We start from the raw sequence: 13,426 nt of genomic DNA, 5'->3' as shown, positions 1-13,426 counted from the left end.
TTAGCTCCTATCCTATTCTTAAGTGTGTTATCCTTAACAGGAGTATAGCAATCTGATTGTTGCCATGCACATAAAGATAACCAAAAAGGATGACCCTTGCATCTAAAAAGGAACATCGCATGGATAACAATCACCTAGACGCTGTCCAGATGTTCCAGCGTGAATTCATTTGACATTTAAAAACTTCTACTAAGTTATAATTATGTCCTCACAGATCTTATTCATTATAAATATGCACTGCAAATCCTTCGTTTCGAATATGTTTTGTCTATAAGGAATAGGAGCATTTCAGCAGATGCGCTAAATGGGGTATTTATGAGTTAAGCATCCATGAAGCTCTCCTCCTCAGCAGGAAGAAACAAATGGTGTTAAATTATAACCTAGTGAGCTTGATGACTGACATGAGAGAAGAAAGGAGAGGGAGGGCGAATATAGAAGAAAAACAATAAAAAAAAAAGCTTTTGTCTTTGTTCCTTCTGTAATGTGTTTCCAGGTAAAAGTGTTTTGAACTCTAACATGACATGGATGCAGTTAAACGGATAGCAGTTCTGTTCTCATGATTGGGAAAAGAGAAGAGAAAAGACACAGCGCCGTGGCTTTATAAAGTTAGTCTCAGCCACTCAAAGGGACGGGGTACAATCAGACTGAAATGCATGACAGTGTATGGTGACGGTATTGAAACCCTGTATGAATAAAGCATACAAAATATCCAGAACTCTCATTTGCAATCCAAGGAAGCATATCGTATGAATAGCTAGCATGCACACACACTTACTTCTAAGCACGTCTTCTCAGGCTACATGTTACAAATCCCCTATTACCGTCTGCTCCCCAAGTTTCAAAGCGAACATATGTAAATGTCAATGTAGAGAGCATTTAGTTTACAACCATTTCATTAGAGTATTGATCACTGATACCGTATCTGACTAATCAATGGAGGCCAGCAAGACATCAGGTTCACACATTTAACGTTTGCTTACAAGGAACAGACAGACACTCAAGCTGTCACTGTCCAGTAATGGAAAGGCTACAGTAGCACAATCTCCTGATTCTGATCTCTTACCATAAAAACCTAAATGAAATGATTAATTGGAATTAATTTGCCTCCTGAGTCTATGATTGTGGTGCATTAGTAGTCATAATCCTGTTTGAGCATTGTGGTTTAAATGAGCAATGTTTTCTTGCCATATTATTAACAGTGATGGCAAAAAACGAGCATGTGCCAGATGTCAGTGGATTGGATAGGGAGATCAGTCAAATCCATCCAGAATAATTTTTATAATGTACATTTTGCATTTTACTACTAAGGCTAATGCTTTTATCTGAACTGATGCAGGGCACAATTGAGCAGTTTGACTGCCAATATAACCTTTAAACCAGGGGTCACCAACCAGGTAGCCCGCAAGGACCACATGAGAAATCATTAACATGATCAGTGTCTTCACATAGATGAATATCATTAATTATTAATAATAACATGTAATAAAAGGTAAATTAGGCAAATTTGTTATTTCAGATCAAACTGAAAACTGTGTGTATCAAACTGGTAGCCGTTCACATTAATCTGTACCCAAGAAGTAGCTCTTAGTTTCAAAAAGGTTGGTGACCCCTGCTTTAAACTATATAACAATGTGACTGTTTTCCTGTACAAATATCAATAATAGTATAAAAAGTGTAAAAGGTATATTTAGAGTAAAAGAGTTTATATATTATATTATATGAGTTTAATAATTACTAAATTATGTTATACAATTAGAGGGCTAAAAATTTGATATGACACAAACATTGTAATATTAAATAATAATCGACTACATTGTCAGTATCATGGGATGATAAATTATGGCGCTACACTACTGAGCGGTTTAAGATTAAATAACCCAAGCATGGCAGCTTCGCAACATTATCATCTCAACTCACAACCTTCCAATCAATAAAGCAAAGCCTTACACATAAAGAACCATCTTATTCATTCTTTATCACCACGTTATCTGTGTGAAGCTGAGAGACAATGTTCATTGTACAAATCGCTATACAAATATAAATGAATTCAATTTAATTGAATTACCCATTTTACCCTCTTTACCATTTCTGGCAAATCGATGAGATGAAATACAGAAAGAAACTGGAATACAGTCCATTAATGGTCAAAGTCATGATTAGCAGATCAACATTGCAGCACTAGGCAGCTGGAAAAGCACTGAGAATTCGGACAGACCAGAGGAAAATCATACTTAGACCATTAACAACACCAGCTTTAACAGCTCGTGGACTTTTTTCATGTCAATTGCAGTTAAATTTTCCATGATGTGATAAGAACACAGCTAATGTCAGTGGTCTTGAGACCGCACTGATATGCAACATTCTACCTGCTAGTGTCATGGACAGTGACAAATATGGCTAATAATATATTAACATACCTTTTAGGTATGATTTTAGTTTTGACTTTGTGCTACTGAAATTTCTTGTTGAAAATGTAACACCTGTGACTGCCAGACATCATCACAAAGCCTGAGCATTTAATATAAAATGGCAACAGTGACACGCTTTACTCAGCAAGAACCCAAAAAAGATGCAGCTCATGATACAAAATGAAATGATCTTCATAGTCAAACTGATCAAGTATTGACCTTCGGAACAAAAGGGTTATGCTGACCATTAGATTACGGGTGACAGCAATGAGCAAGGACTCGCTCGGTTTTACATTTATTTATTAGAGAAGCACAACAGGTTATGACTGATGTGACCATTCAGCTATGCAGTATGGCATCCAGTAGAAAGGCTAATAGCATGAGGGTCTTTTTTATAGGTTTTGATGTGTTCTTGTATAATTTTGGAAAAAAAAAAAACAACAAAAACGTAAACCCCTTCTCAGAAAGAATCACAAGCAATGCTTTCTTCTCTACTTCATGCCTTTGCACAAGTCTCATGGCATGGATCCTGATGCAACCTGGCTGCTTACAAAGGGGCTAAGCTAAAGACAGAGAGTTGTGACGTGTTTTCATATAATATACAACACTACACTATTAGACACACTATTTTTACAGACACGGGCTTGCAGCATGGTTGCCGATCGATTAATGATTGACTAAAGAACACGGATTGTTAGTGTATCACAGTGCAAAGTGCATTGCCGGTAGACAGGCTGTATACAGACAACAAGTAGAATGAGACAGAGCACTCCACAGGGAACCTACGCTACATACTATACTGTGGACTTGCACTTCCTCATCTGATGTTATGCTGGCAATGATGGTAAACAATGTCTCCATTACCGCGATGCACACAATATGAAGCACAGAGTATTCTTAATGGGAAGCAGGGATGACAATTCTTGGGGCAAAATACAAATAAGTCATTCACAACCTTTTTACAGGGAAAGTCCATCCTAGCATAGATTAAATATGCATGTATTTAAATATTAAATAGATTACATATTTATTTGTATAGCGCTTTTAACAACGGACATTGTCTTAAAGCAGCTTTACAGAGATAACGAGGTTATAAAAGAATGTATACGTTTGTTCCTCCTAATCGCACGTTCGTCCCTAATGCACGAGTCAGTGGCGACTGTGGCAAGGAAAACCTCCCTGAGATGGCATAAGAAAGAAACATTGAGAAAACTCACATAACAATGAGCAGCTATAATATTATGACCACCTGCCTAATATTATTTTGGTCCCCTTTTTTGCTCCCTAAACAGTCCTGACCTGTTGAGCATTAACTTTTTTAACAATTTGAGCTACAGGTCTGTTTGTTTGGTCCACACAGACCAGCCTTTGCTCCCCACGTGCATCAATAATCCTTGGCTTTGACCCTGTCGCCAGTTCACCTCTGATTCTTCTTTGGACAACTTGTGATAGATACTTACCACTGCAGACCGGAAACAGCCCACAAGAGCTGCAGTTTTGGAGATGTTCTGGACCCAGTCATCTAGAAATCACAATGTGGCTCTTTTTAAACTCCCTTAAATCCTTACACTTGCCTATTATTCCTGCTTCAAACACATCAACTTTAAGTAACAAAATGTTCACTTGCTGAGCAATGTATCCCACCCACTAACAGGTGCCATGATGAAGAGATAATAGTGTTATTCAATTAACCTGTCATAATGTAATAATGTGATAATGTTATACCTGATTGGTGTAAACTGATGTCAAATTCAATCTCAAGTCAAGTCAAGTCAAGAAGCTTAAATTGTCATTTCAACCATATATAGCTGACGCAGTACACAGCGAAATGAGACAATGTTCCTCCAGAACCCTGGTGCTACATTTAACTACATAAAGCTACATAACAGAAAACACAGAACTAGTAAGTGTCCTCGCCACATAAAGTGCTAAACCTGGTGCAAACAGTGCAAGACAACACAAGACAGTGCAAGACAGACAGTGCAAGACAACACAAGACAGTGCAAGACAACACAAGACAGTGCAAGACAACAGCCATCTCAAACATATAACAAAGATAACAATCAGTCACCAAATGATTTGAGTCAATCAACATTTTCGAGTGAATGTGAATATCTTAATACGAATGACTAACCCAATTTAAATGTACCAAATTCTGTATTCTGTTAAATATTGACAGCAGTAATAGCATACAACAAAGGCTGAACATTTGTGTGTACAGATGAGATAGCCAGGCAGAATAAAAGACTAAAGCACTGCTCCCCACTGGTGCTGCTATCAGCAGGTAGTCAAAAAAGTCACTGCGTATAATATCGCAAACTGTTAACCAACATGAAAATAGACCTTACATTAGAAAAGAAATCTCGGATGCCACTAAAGATGGCTACAATGTTTAAAAGTCGATCAAGGCGGATTAATTTTTTGCCAACAAAATAATTTGAAACAATGAATCCTTTATGAAGCCACTTACCAGAGTTATAGCTTCCAAAAACTGAACGACAAGCAGGAAGAACTTGTGTGCTGTTATTGTTATTGTCATAGGACCATGTCGTCCTGCATGTACAGGCAGTGACGTCTGTGTGTGGTGTGACGTGTCATGTCCATGAGCTGTGCCGGTATGTGTTCAGTACATTTGGACCTGGATTGATGAGTTGAGACTGCATTAGAATATAACATTTCAGCCCAAGGTGCCAAATTGTTATTTTAGTTTATAATAATACTTTTTTTTTTTTTTTTTACAATAATCAATTCAGTATAATAATCCTAGATGATGATGATGATGATGATGATGGTGTTTATTATTATTATTATTATTATTATTATTATTATTATTATGCAAAATAAAGAAAATCGGTTCCTTCATTCGGAAACGAACAAAATTAGCAGTCAGTGGTCCATCAGGTTTATTTGCAGAAGCCAATGTGTGTTTAAAAAGCAAACAGCCTGCACATGATGAGCATGCTCCCATCAGCGGATGAGCGCCTTAGTACAGATATAACATCCTACATAGTTGCGTTATAACCGGTCCTAACGGCTCACATCCACAAGCTAAAAGCATGAACCGACATCAGAAAACTGACTGACCCCTTGTCATAGCCTCGAGAAGCAAAACACGGCTAAAGGTGCAAACACAGCCCTTGTATTTGCTCTGCATTGCGGTACATCAGTAGCTCTCATGCATGCACCCTCAGCACACAGTTTCCCCGGAGCGCGCCCGGGATTCTCCGGCTCGTGTCCGTGCACAGCATCCTTACCTGCCCAAGCCGACAAGCGCGTCCCCGTAACCTTCACGAGCCGCACCTGAAGCCGCGCAGCTCCGTCCGCAGCCACGAACGGACGCGCGCGCACACACACACACACACACACACACACACACACACACACACACACACACACACACACACGGCCCATCACGCAGCCCGCGTGTGTCTTAGGCGCGCTCTGATTGGAGGAGGCTTTGTGATGTGGCCTTTAGGGGGCGCTAAAGCTTTCCAGCTGTAATGGAGCGCCTCAGTCAGCTGTTTCATCATTAACACCGAGCGTCTGTTAGTTTAAACTGAACCCCAGTCTTCTGTTCGGATTTGCTCTGCTATGAAGGAACGCGCTTCATAAAGCATTAATGCTTCAAAACACATTCACTACAGCCTCTTACTCCATACAGTATTTACACCGTTTTCATTTTATCAGGTGCATCTATCTGCATGGTGGGATGTACAATTTCTGATTCTGCAATGCATTTAATTGGATGACATTGATCCAGAGCAACTTACAGTACAACTGAGCAGTTCAGGGTTTGCTCAAGGACTCATCAGTGGTATCTTGGTGGTGCTGGGATTTGAACTCATGGTCTTCAGATCCAATATCTAACGCCTTAACCATTGAGCTACCTCCCCCATGCCCTGTATCCCAAATATATATGCAGTGGTGGATGATGTACACAAACTATGTATTTGAATTAAAGTAGAAATAGACTAGGTAAAGTATTACTCTAGTAAAAGTAAAAGTGCTCCCTGTAAACTTCCACAAAAGTACAAACATATTTGCATTCAAGTATCACGTATTCAAGTACTATGATTTGTTATGGCTATAATGTTCCCATTATCATTTTTGTCACAGGTCTCTTCCTTAATCAACTCGGTTTATGTGAAAAGATTCTGTTACTTTTAGAACACCAGTCTATTAATAGAATAGTATTAATGAGTCAATCACTGATTTACAACTATTAAAATAGAGCCAAATGATATAAATAACAGAATTTGAGAGTAGGCAGTTTCAGTTTAAGGTGTATTTGTTTTGTTGCTTTTAAAATGTTCTGCTTGCTGTTAAACTGATGTTAAACTTATGTTTGTTCTAAGTAGATACAGTAGTAGTGGCAATCAAAACAAGTTCAAAAGAGTCAAGTCAAGTCAAGTCAAGTCAAGTCAAGTCTAGTCAAGAACCCATATATAGCTGATGCAGTATACAGTGAAATGAAACAACGTTCCTCCAGGACCCAGGTGCTACATACAACATAAAACAACAGTCACAGAAACAAATCACAAAACAAAGCGTGCAAAAAGTCAAATATTTGACATTAAAATGTAGTGAAGCTAAAGTAAAAGTCTCCCCCTAACGGAAATGCTTCAGTAGAGTACAAATACACAAAACAATCTTAAGTACAGTAACAAATGACATAAATTACATACTTCTTTAGTGTCCACCACTGATCTATGTTGTTATATACTTCTTAGTCTATCCATACTATTTCATCGAAATCGGACCACCACAATCCCACCACACAACTTATCTAAGGTTCAAACAATTCTTAAAACGTGAATAATGTTTAGTTATGCAATGGAAGTTCTTAAACGGCTTCTGAGTTGAGAAAAGTACACCAGCTAAAAGATCTCCAGCCAGCAGAACAACTGACCACAAACTGAAAGCTAGATGATTCCCAAATTCATTAAAAAATATATATATAATAAATCTAATTATCATACTACCACAAACAGAAAGCTGTAATCAAAAACAGTTCCTTAAGGTTCCTTAAGGTTCCTTAAGATCAGGGGTCCCCAACCATCAGGCATCTTGGAAAGGTACAGGGCTGTGGATCATTTAGTATCAGGTCACACAGAAAGAATACAAACATTTGATTTTTCCATTTTATTAAAAAAAAACACGTATTTAAAAAATGACCACAGCCATGCTAATTTTCTCCACTTGTTTCATTAGCAAATTTTTCTATAACAAATTTATAAATTCAGCTTCCACTGATTCTGTATTATAGTGAGTTAAGTTACATTTTCATTATATACAATTTAATTAATAAGTAAATCATATAATATGTATAATACTACCAGTATATGTAGTATAAGCAAATAATATAGTGTTATGTAGTATAAAGTACATTATGTGTTATGTGTATGACCTCCAACACTTCAGCTTTAAATGCATTAGGTACATTTAATGTTCCAGTACAATAGCACTATAAAAGCTAATTAGTGGTATGAGTGTGTTTCTAGTTGTTAAATATTGTATCTTTTTTCGGTTGAAAGGAACATTACATCATATATTTACTTAATATATCAGTGTAAAAGACATATATCAAAATAAACTTTTCTCTTCTTTTTCTCTAAAACTGAATGTGTGCCATTGTAATGGCATTGCTGCTCTGGCTTTACCTCCCAGTTTCAAGATTGGGTACAAGCTACAAATAATAAACTGAACCCGATACGTTTGCCCACAAAGTCTGTGTGACACCTAATCATCACACTCTCACCTACAGATTTGCAAACACACAATTATACAGGGTGTCTTTTTAAAAGCACATACAGTACAGACCAAAAGTTTGGACACACCTTCTCATTCAAAGAGTTTTCTTTATTTTCATGACTATGAAAATTGTAGAGTCACACTGAAGGCATCAAGGGCTATTTGACCAAGAAGGAGAGTGATGGGGTGCTGTGCCAGATGACCTGGCCTCCACAGTCACCGGACCTGAACCCAGTCGAGATGGTTTAGGGGTGAGCTGGACCGCAGTGTGAAGGCAAAAGGGCCAACAAGTGCCAAGCATCTCTCGGGGAACTCCTTCAAGACTGTTGGAAGACCATTTCAGGTGACTACCTCTTGAAGCTCATCAAGAGAATGCCAAGAGTGTGCAAAGCAGTAATCAAAGCAAAAGGTGGCTACTTTGAAGAACCTAGAATATGACATTTTTCAGTTGTTTCACACTTTTTTGTTATGTATATAATTCCATATATAATTCCACATGTGTTAATTCATAGTTTTGATGCCTTCAGTGTGACTCTACAATTTTCATAGTCATGAAAATAAAGAAAACTCTTTGAATGAGAAGGTGTGTCCAAACTTTTGGTCTGTACTGTATATGTGATGATCAGGTGTCTACAAACCATATAGTGTATGTCATTATCTATTGAATATTGTTAAGGCTGGATTCTTGAATATTTAAAGTACAGTTGCTTGAAAATAGCCCTCAAAAAAGAGTCGTCAAAAGTGCAGTGAATTCCGTGTCAGAAACCACGATGCAGGGACGGATTATTCCATCAGATCACAGTGAGACTGGAAGAAAGGACCCAAATGCAGGATGCAATGGGGTAAGGAGAAAACAGGCTTTAATAAAATGTAGCAAGCAGAGCAGGACAGAGCGAAGCGCAAAAGCAAAAACACAGTCCGATAACCAGTCCAAAACTCCGAAAGCCAGCAGACAGAACAATGCAGGGAAAAACAAAAAAAAAACAGAAATCAAACAAACAGTCCAAAAATCCGAAAGCCAGGAAAAAAGGGCACAGCAGGGAGATCCGAAATAACTAATTAAAAAAAAAACAGTCCAAATTTTAAGTTCGGCAACTAAGCAATAGAGGGCAGATCAAAAACACAAACCAAAAACAGTCCAGAGTCCAAACCAGTAGAGAGGGAGTGCAGAGGCAGTGCAGAGCAGGGGTCAGGGTCAGGAAATAGGATCCAGAACAGGCAGGGTGGCAAGAGTACTCGCAGAGAATTAGGAAGCCGGTGAGATAATCTCGCACTGAGCTCTTGTTGTCCTTAAATACCGGGTGGCGCGGGAAAAACGGCAAGATGGACACCAACCCGGAAGACACTGCATTTTATGGATACTCTCAGGGGGAACTGTTGCTGCTTCACCTCTCCAAGGTTGAATCCTGAGGTCTTTGGGGAGTTTCATATATCCTCCCTGCATCCATGTAGGATGTTGATAGGAAAATTTGCCACTTCTGGGCCCCTGAGCAAGGCTTTTAACCCCATAACTGCTCAGTTGTATGAATGTGCTAACTGTAAGTCGCTCTGGATAAGGGCGTCTGCCAAATGCCATAAATGTAAAATGTAAATGTATTCCTGCCTTTTGACATGCTCCAGGTCAACCTGACCAAGATGAATGTGAACAAAGATAAAGCTGCATTCATTATCATTATGACTATGTGACCTTCTTTTGTAAGAGTTATAATTAAAATGACTAAATAATATGAGATTTTTGAACCTAACAGAAAACTGCTAATGCCAGAGAAATCGTTTCTGTATTCCTATAAAACTGCATTTTATTTTGATGTGATAAGGCTTTCATATTTGACTGGACCTTTTAAAGCCCTTAGACTAATATGAAAATACCACAGTTTTATATGTGTCCATACAGGATTTGTTTTGTGGTTAGATGTGGGGGGGGAGGCGAGATAGAAAAGGATAAAGATTATGATCCTTGGTCTGGTCCTCACTTATCAGGGGGGCCTCCATCAAGGGAGAAATACCCCTCCCTACATTCACACATAAACCCCCTCTTTCTCTCCCCCCCTCTTTGTCCCCAAATCCCATGGGGACATGATTTGGGAGCAGTAATCCCAGCCCTGTCATTGCAGGCTGAGGGGGTAGAGAAGGAGTGGGGGATGGAAAGCTGGAGAGATGGAAAAAGCAAAGAAGCAGGGCAGACATTAGCGTCAGATCATTAGAACAAAGTGCTCACGCTGTGGATCACCCACCTACAGGTGCAGACCCCCAGAGGAGGGTTTGAGGAATTAGAAGACACAGTGAATGCATCACCTCTCTCCTGTCCTTGTCGAAGTGTCAGAAGCACGTTTTTCCAGCTCCAGCACAATAGCAATAAATATAGAGACTGCTCGTCTATCAGCCAGTGTGATTAGTGACAGCGGGTCAGCCCAGCATGTGGGACAAATCGGCTTCTACTCCATTGTAGCAAAATTCAAATTCATCTGAGGACACAGAATTTCCTAATAGACCAAAATGACGGGCTTTTTCGGCAGATGTGACCACCGCCATTTGTCTTCCATATGGAAGCGTCAGTGAGCAATCATAAACAATTATGAGATTCATCTTTCACAGCCACTCTAGGAAAAGGCCAAATTTGCATAAGGATACAAAAGAAAAGATTCACACTCCTAACAAACAGGCTCAGAAACACTCTTTGGAATATTTATGTATCCTTTGTGCTTCCTGGCTTCATCATAATCTACCGGATTTTAAACATCTGTTTAAAGGTGCAGGTTGCATACACACATTTTTAGGAACATACCCAACCCCAGGAGAGATGACATGGGTAATTGGGCTCATGTCTACGAAGTGGGTTTGAAGAGGGGTGAGCTGATGAGGGCATGATGACAAATCAACCATGGTACAATGTGATTTTATTATAAAATTACTCAGTTTGTAAGGATAAGAAGTTGTTGCTCGAAAGGAGAACATACTGGGGCTTTGCAGTTCGCATGTGGAATGATTGGCTGGCATAAGAGCTGACCTCCGATTTGATGTTGCTAAGACACAGCAGTGTGAGCAGAGGCTCCGCAGAGGAAACACAGCCGAGAAAGCCGTGCTGTTCTATTGCAATAGCATTTCAAATAAGATTAGCATGTGCTTTCGGCTGTGGTGATGAATGGAAACTCGATTGCGTATAAGCATAATTAAACACAATGAGACAATTATTGTAATGAAGCAGCAACAATGTGGCCTTCTGAAAATTTCCATACTTAACGCGTATGCAATATTTACTAAAATGCTAATGTTGACAAAATATGACATTTTTTATGCATATTAGTTGAGTATATTTAACACGTTGGGTAGTATGGAAATATGAGTGTTGTAAATTTGGTTGGGCAAATAGATCAATTAATTATTTGATTCAATTTTATCATGCTTTAGATGCTTTTTGGGGGGAGGGTCACTACAAAGAAATGACAGACATCAGATATGAATAATATCCCTGTCGAGATACACACATTAAACCTTATTGCTTATTTTCTCACCCCCACACTAGATGGCATTAGAGAATGTGGCTCCACAGAGTCCTAGTCACATGCTTCTTTATATGCAGTTCTGTATAACGAAAGCTTTAGTATTTATATCTGCAGTCTTTGTTATAATTATTTAATGGGCAGTTGTCATTTATAGTTATGTATTATAATGTGTAGCTAGTACCCGAGATTAGCAAATGCAATCTGAATATAATTTTCTTTCTTTGCATAGTTACAGGACTATGCAGATTTTCCTCTTGGGTATTGTTCCCGCTCCAAAGATATGAGATGTTGTACATGCTTAAGATAATCAAATAATCACTCAATAAAAAGCACAAACTTCAGCTCTTTTGCAGTTTGCCCACATTTTGGAGCGATCAAAGCTTGCAATAAGCAAGTTCAATCCCTCAACATGTCCATTGCTTTCTAAGCAAAAGCTCAGGTTAGCTGTGATCCGCCTCCCAGAAAATGCATTCCGAAATCCCAAATCCATATATTAATCCATGATCCATTTATTCATGTTTAGGAACAGAAGGCATAGAGCGCATGCCAAGCAGTTAAAGAGCGTCCAAAAGCCACCCACCAGACGTCTGTGCTTCCTGACACAGTCGATCTGTAAACACATGACAGATGGCCCAAGGCTTGCTCTCTCAGCTTCAATTACTGCGAAAATGCAACAATAACAAAAATAAACACATATTCAAGGTTCACTGGCTACATACTTGACCTTTGACTTTCCTTTGTTGTTGACCTAATCGCAAACGTGTGTTATAATGTTAATACGGTCAAGTTTTTGGGTTTGTATCTTCCCAAAAAAATTACCTACTGCTCAAAATAGCTCAGAGTTTAACAGCAGGTGAAAGTGGAAAGATTGAACACACACACACACACACACACACACACACACACACACACACACACACACACGGATGCTTTCTGTAGGGAGGTCAGTTTCACCTCTGACTAATATTAGACAATTATTACAGAAAAATAAAGCTGTGTCTCCCTAAAACACAGGCGTCTCAAATGACCTTAAATATTCACGTCACTGCACACAATTGAATATTATTCTTAATTATTAAAAATTAAGAACAAAACTATACATACTACAGCAATATTAATTCAGAAATCGTATTTGTTCATTGTACGTACGCAACAAAATAAAGACAAGATGACAAAAAAAGTAATATAGTAATATTTATTCATTCATTACATTTAGAGTTGTTGAAATTTCATTCATGGACTCTGAAGTGGGGAAACTTAAATAAAAAAAAAGACACGTAAAATTGTTAGTGAAGTTCTAAAACTAAAATGTTTGTGTGAAATCGGAAATGGAGATGATTGTGATGAATAATGACATACATAATAATAATTAGAATAATAATAATTGTAAAAAAAAAAAAACATTTCAATAATATGACGAATCACCACTTGCATAAAATTACACTTGTGCTTGGAATGTGCAGTGCGATTCAGTTTGCTGGATTGAAAGCTTTTCACTTCTGAATAAGTAAAAAGACACACCTCACTTTATTTTGTGTGTGTTAAAAATGTACAGTGATCACAGCGAAAGAGGAAGATAATGCAGAATATACAACACACTCGCCAAGCCTCCATGCCCCAGATTTCTGTAGTGCTCCAATGACTTGATTTGTACTTGATTTTTCCCATTTAAGATTTATTATTTACAAATTCAACGATATATCTACATAAAAACAAAAAAAACAAAAACATACATCTAAAACTAAAACTTGATGCAAGTTATCT

General features: G+C 38.3%; 1 protein-coding gene across 2 annotated transcripts in view; it reads right to left on the bottom strand.

The window, feature by feature from the left end:
- Positions 1-5,806, bottom strand: part of cntn1a (contactin 1a) — a 71,193-nt gene extending 65,387 nt beyond the window's left edge. The window contains exon 1 of one of the 2 annotated variants that reach the window (XM_046859598.1): positions 5,663-5,806. The gene's annotated coding sequence lies outside the window, so the exon portion shown is untranslated. Of the gene's footprint in view, positions 1-4,878; positions 4,999-5,662 lie in introns of those variants that run through there. The other variant, XM_046859599.1, reaches the window with a different exon arrangement.
- Between the last annotated feature and the right edge of the window lie 7,620 nt (positions 5,807-13,426).

The sequence above is a fragment of the Silurus meridionalis genome, chromosome 10, assembly GCF_014805685.1.
Source record: "Silurus meridionalis isolate SWU-2019-XX chromosome 10, ASM1480568v1, whole genome shotgun sequence".
Classification (NCBI taxonomy): domain Eukaryota; kingdom Metazoa; phylum Chordata; class Actinopteri; order Siluriformes; family Siluridae; genus Silurus; species Silurus meridionalis.
The sequence above is the reverse complement of the archived record's forward strand: the minus strand, read 5'-3'. Positions and strand labels throughout refer to the sequence as shown.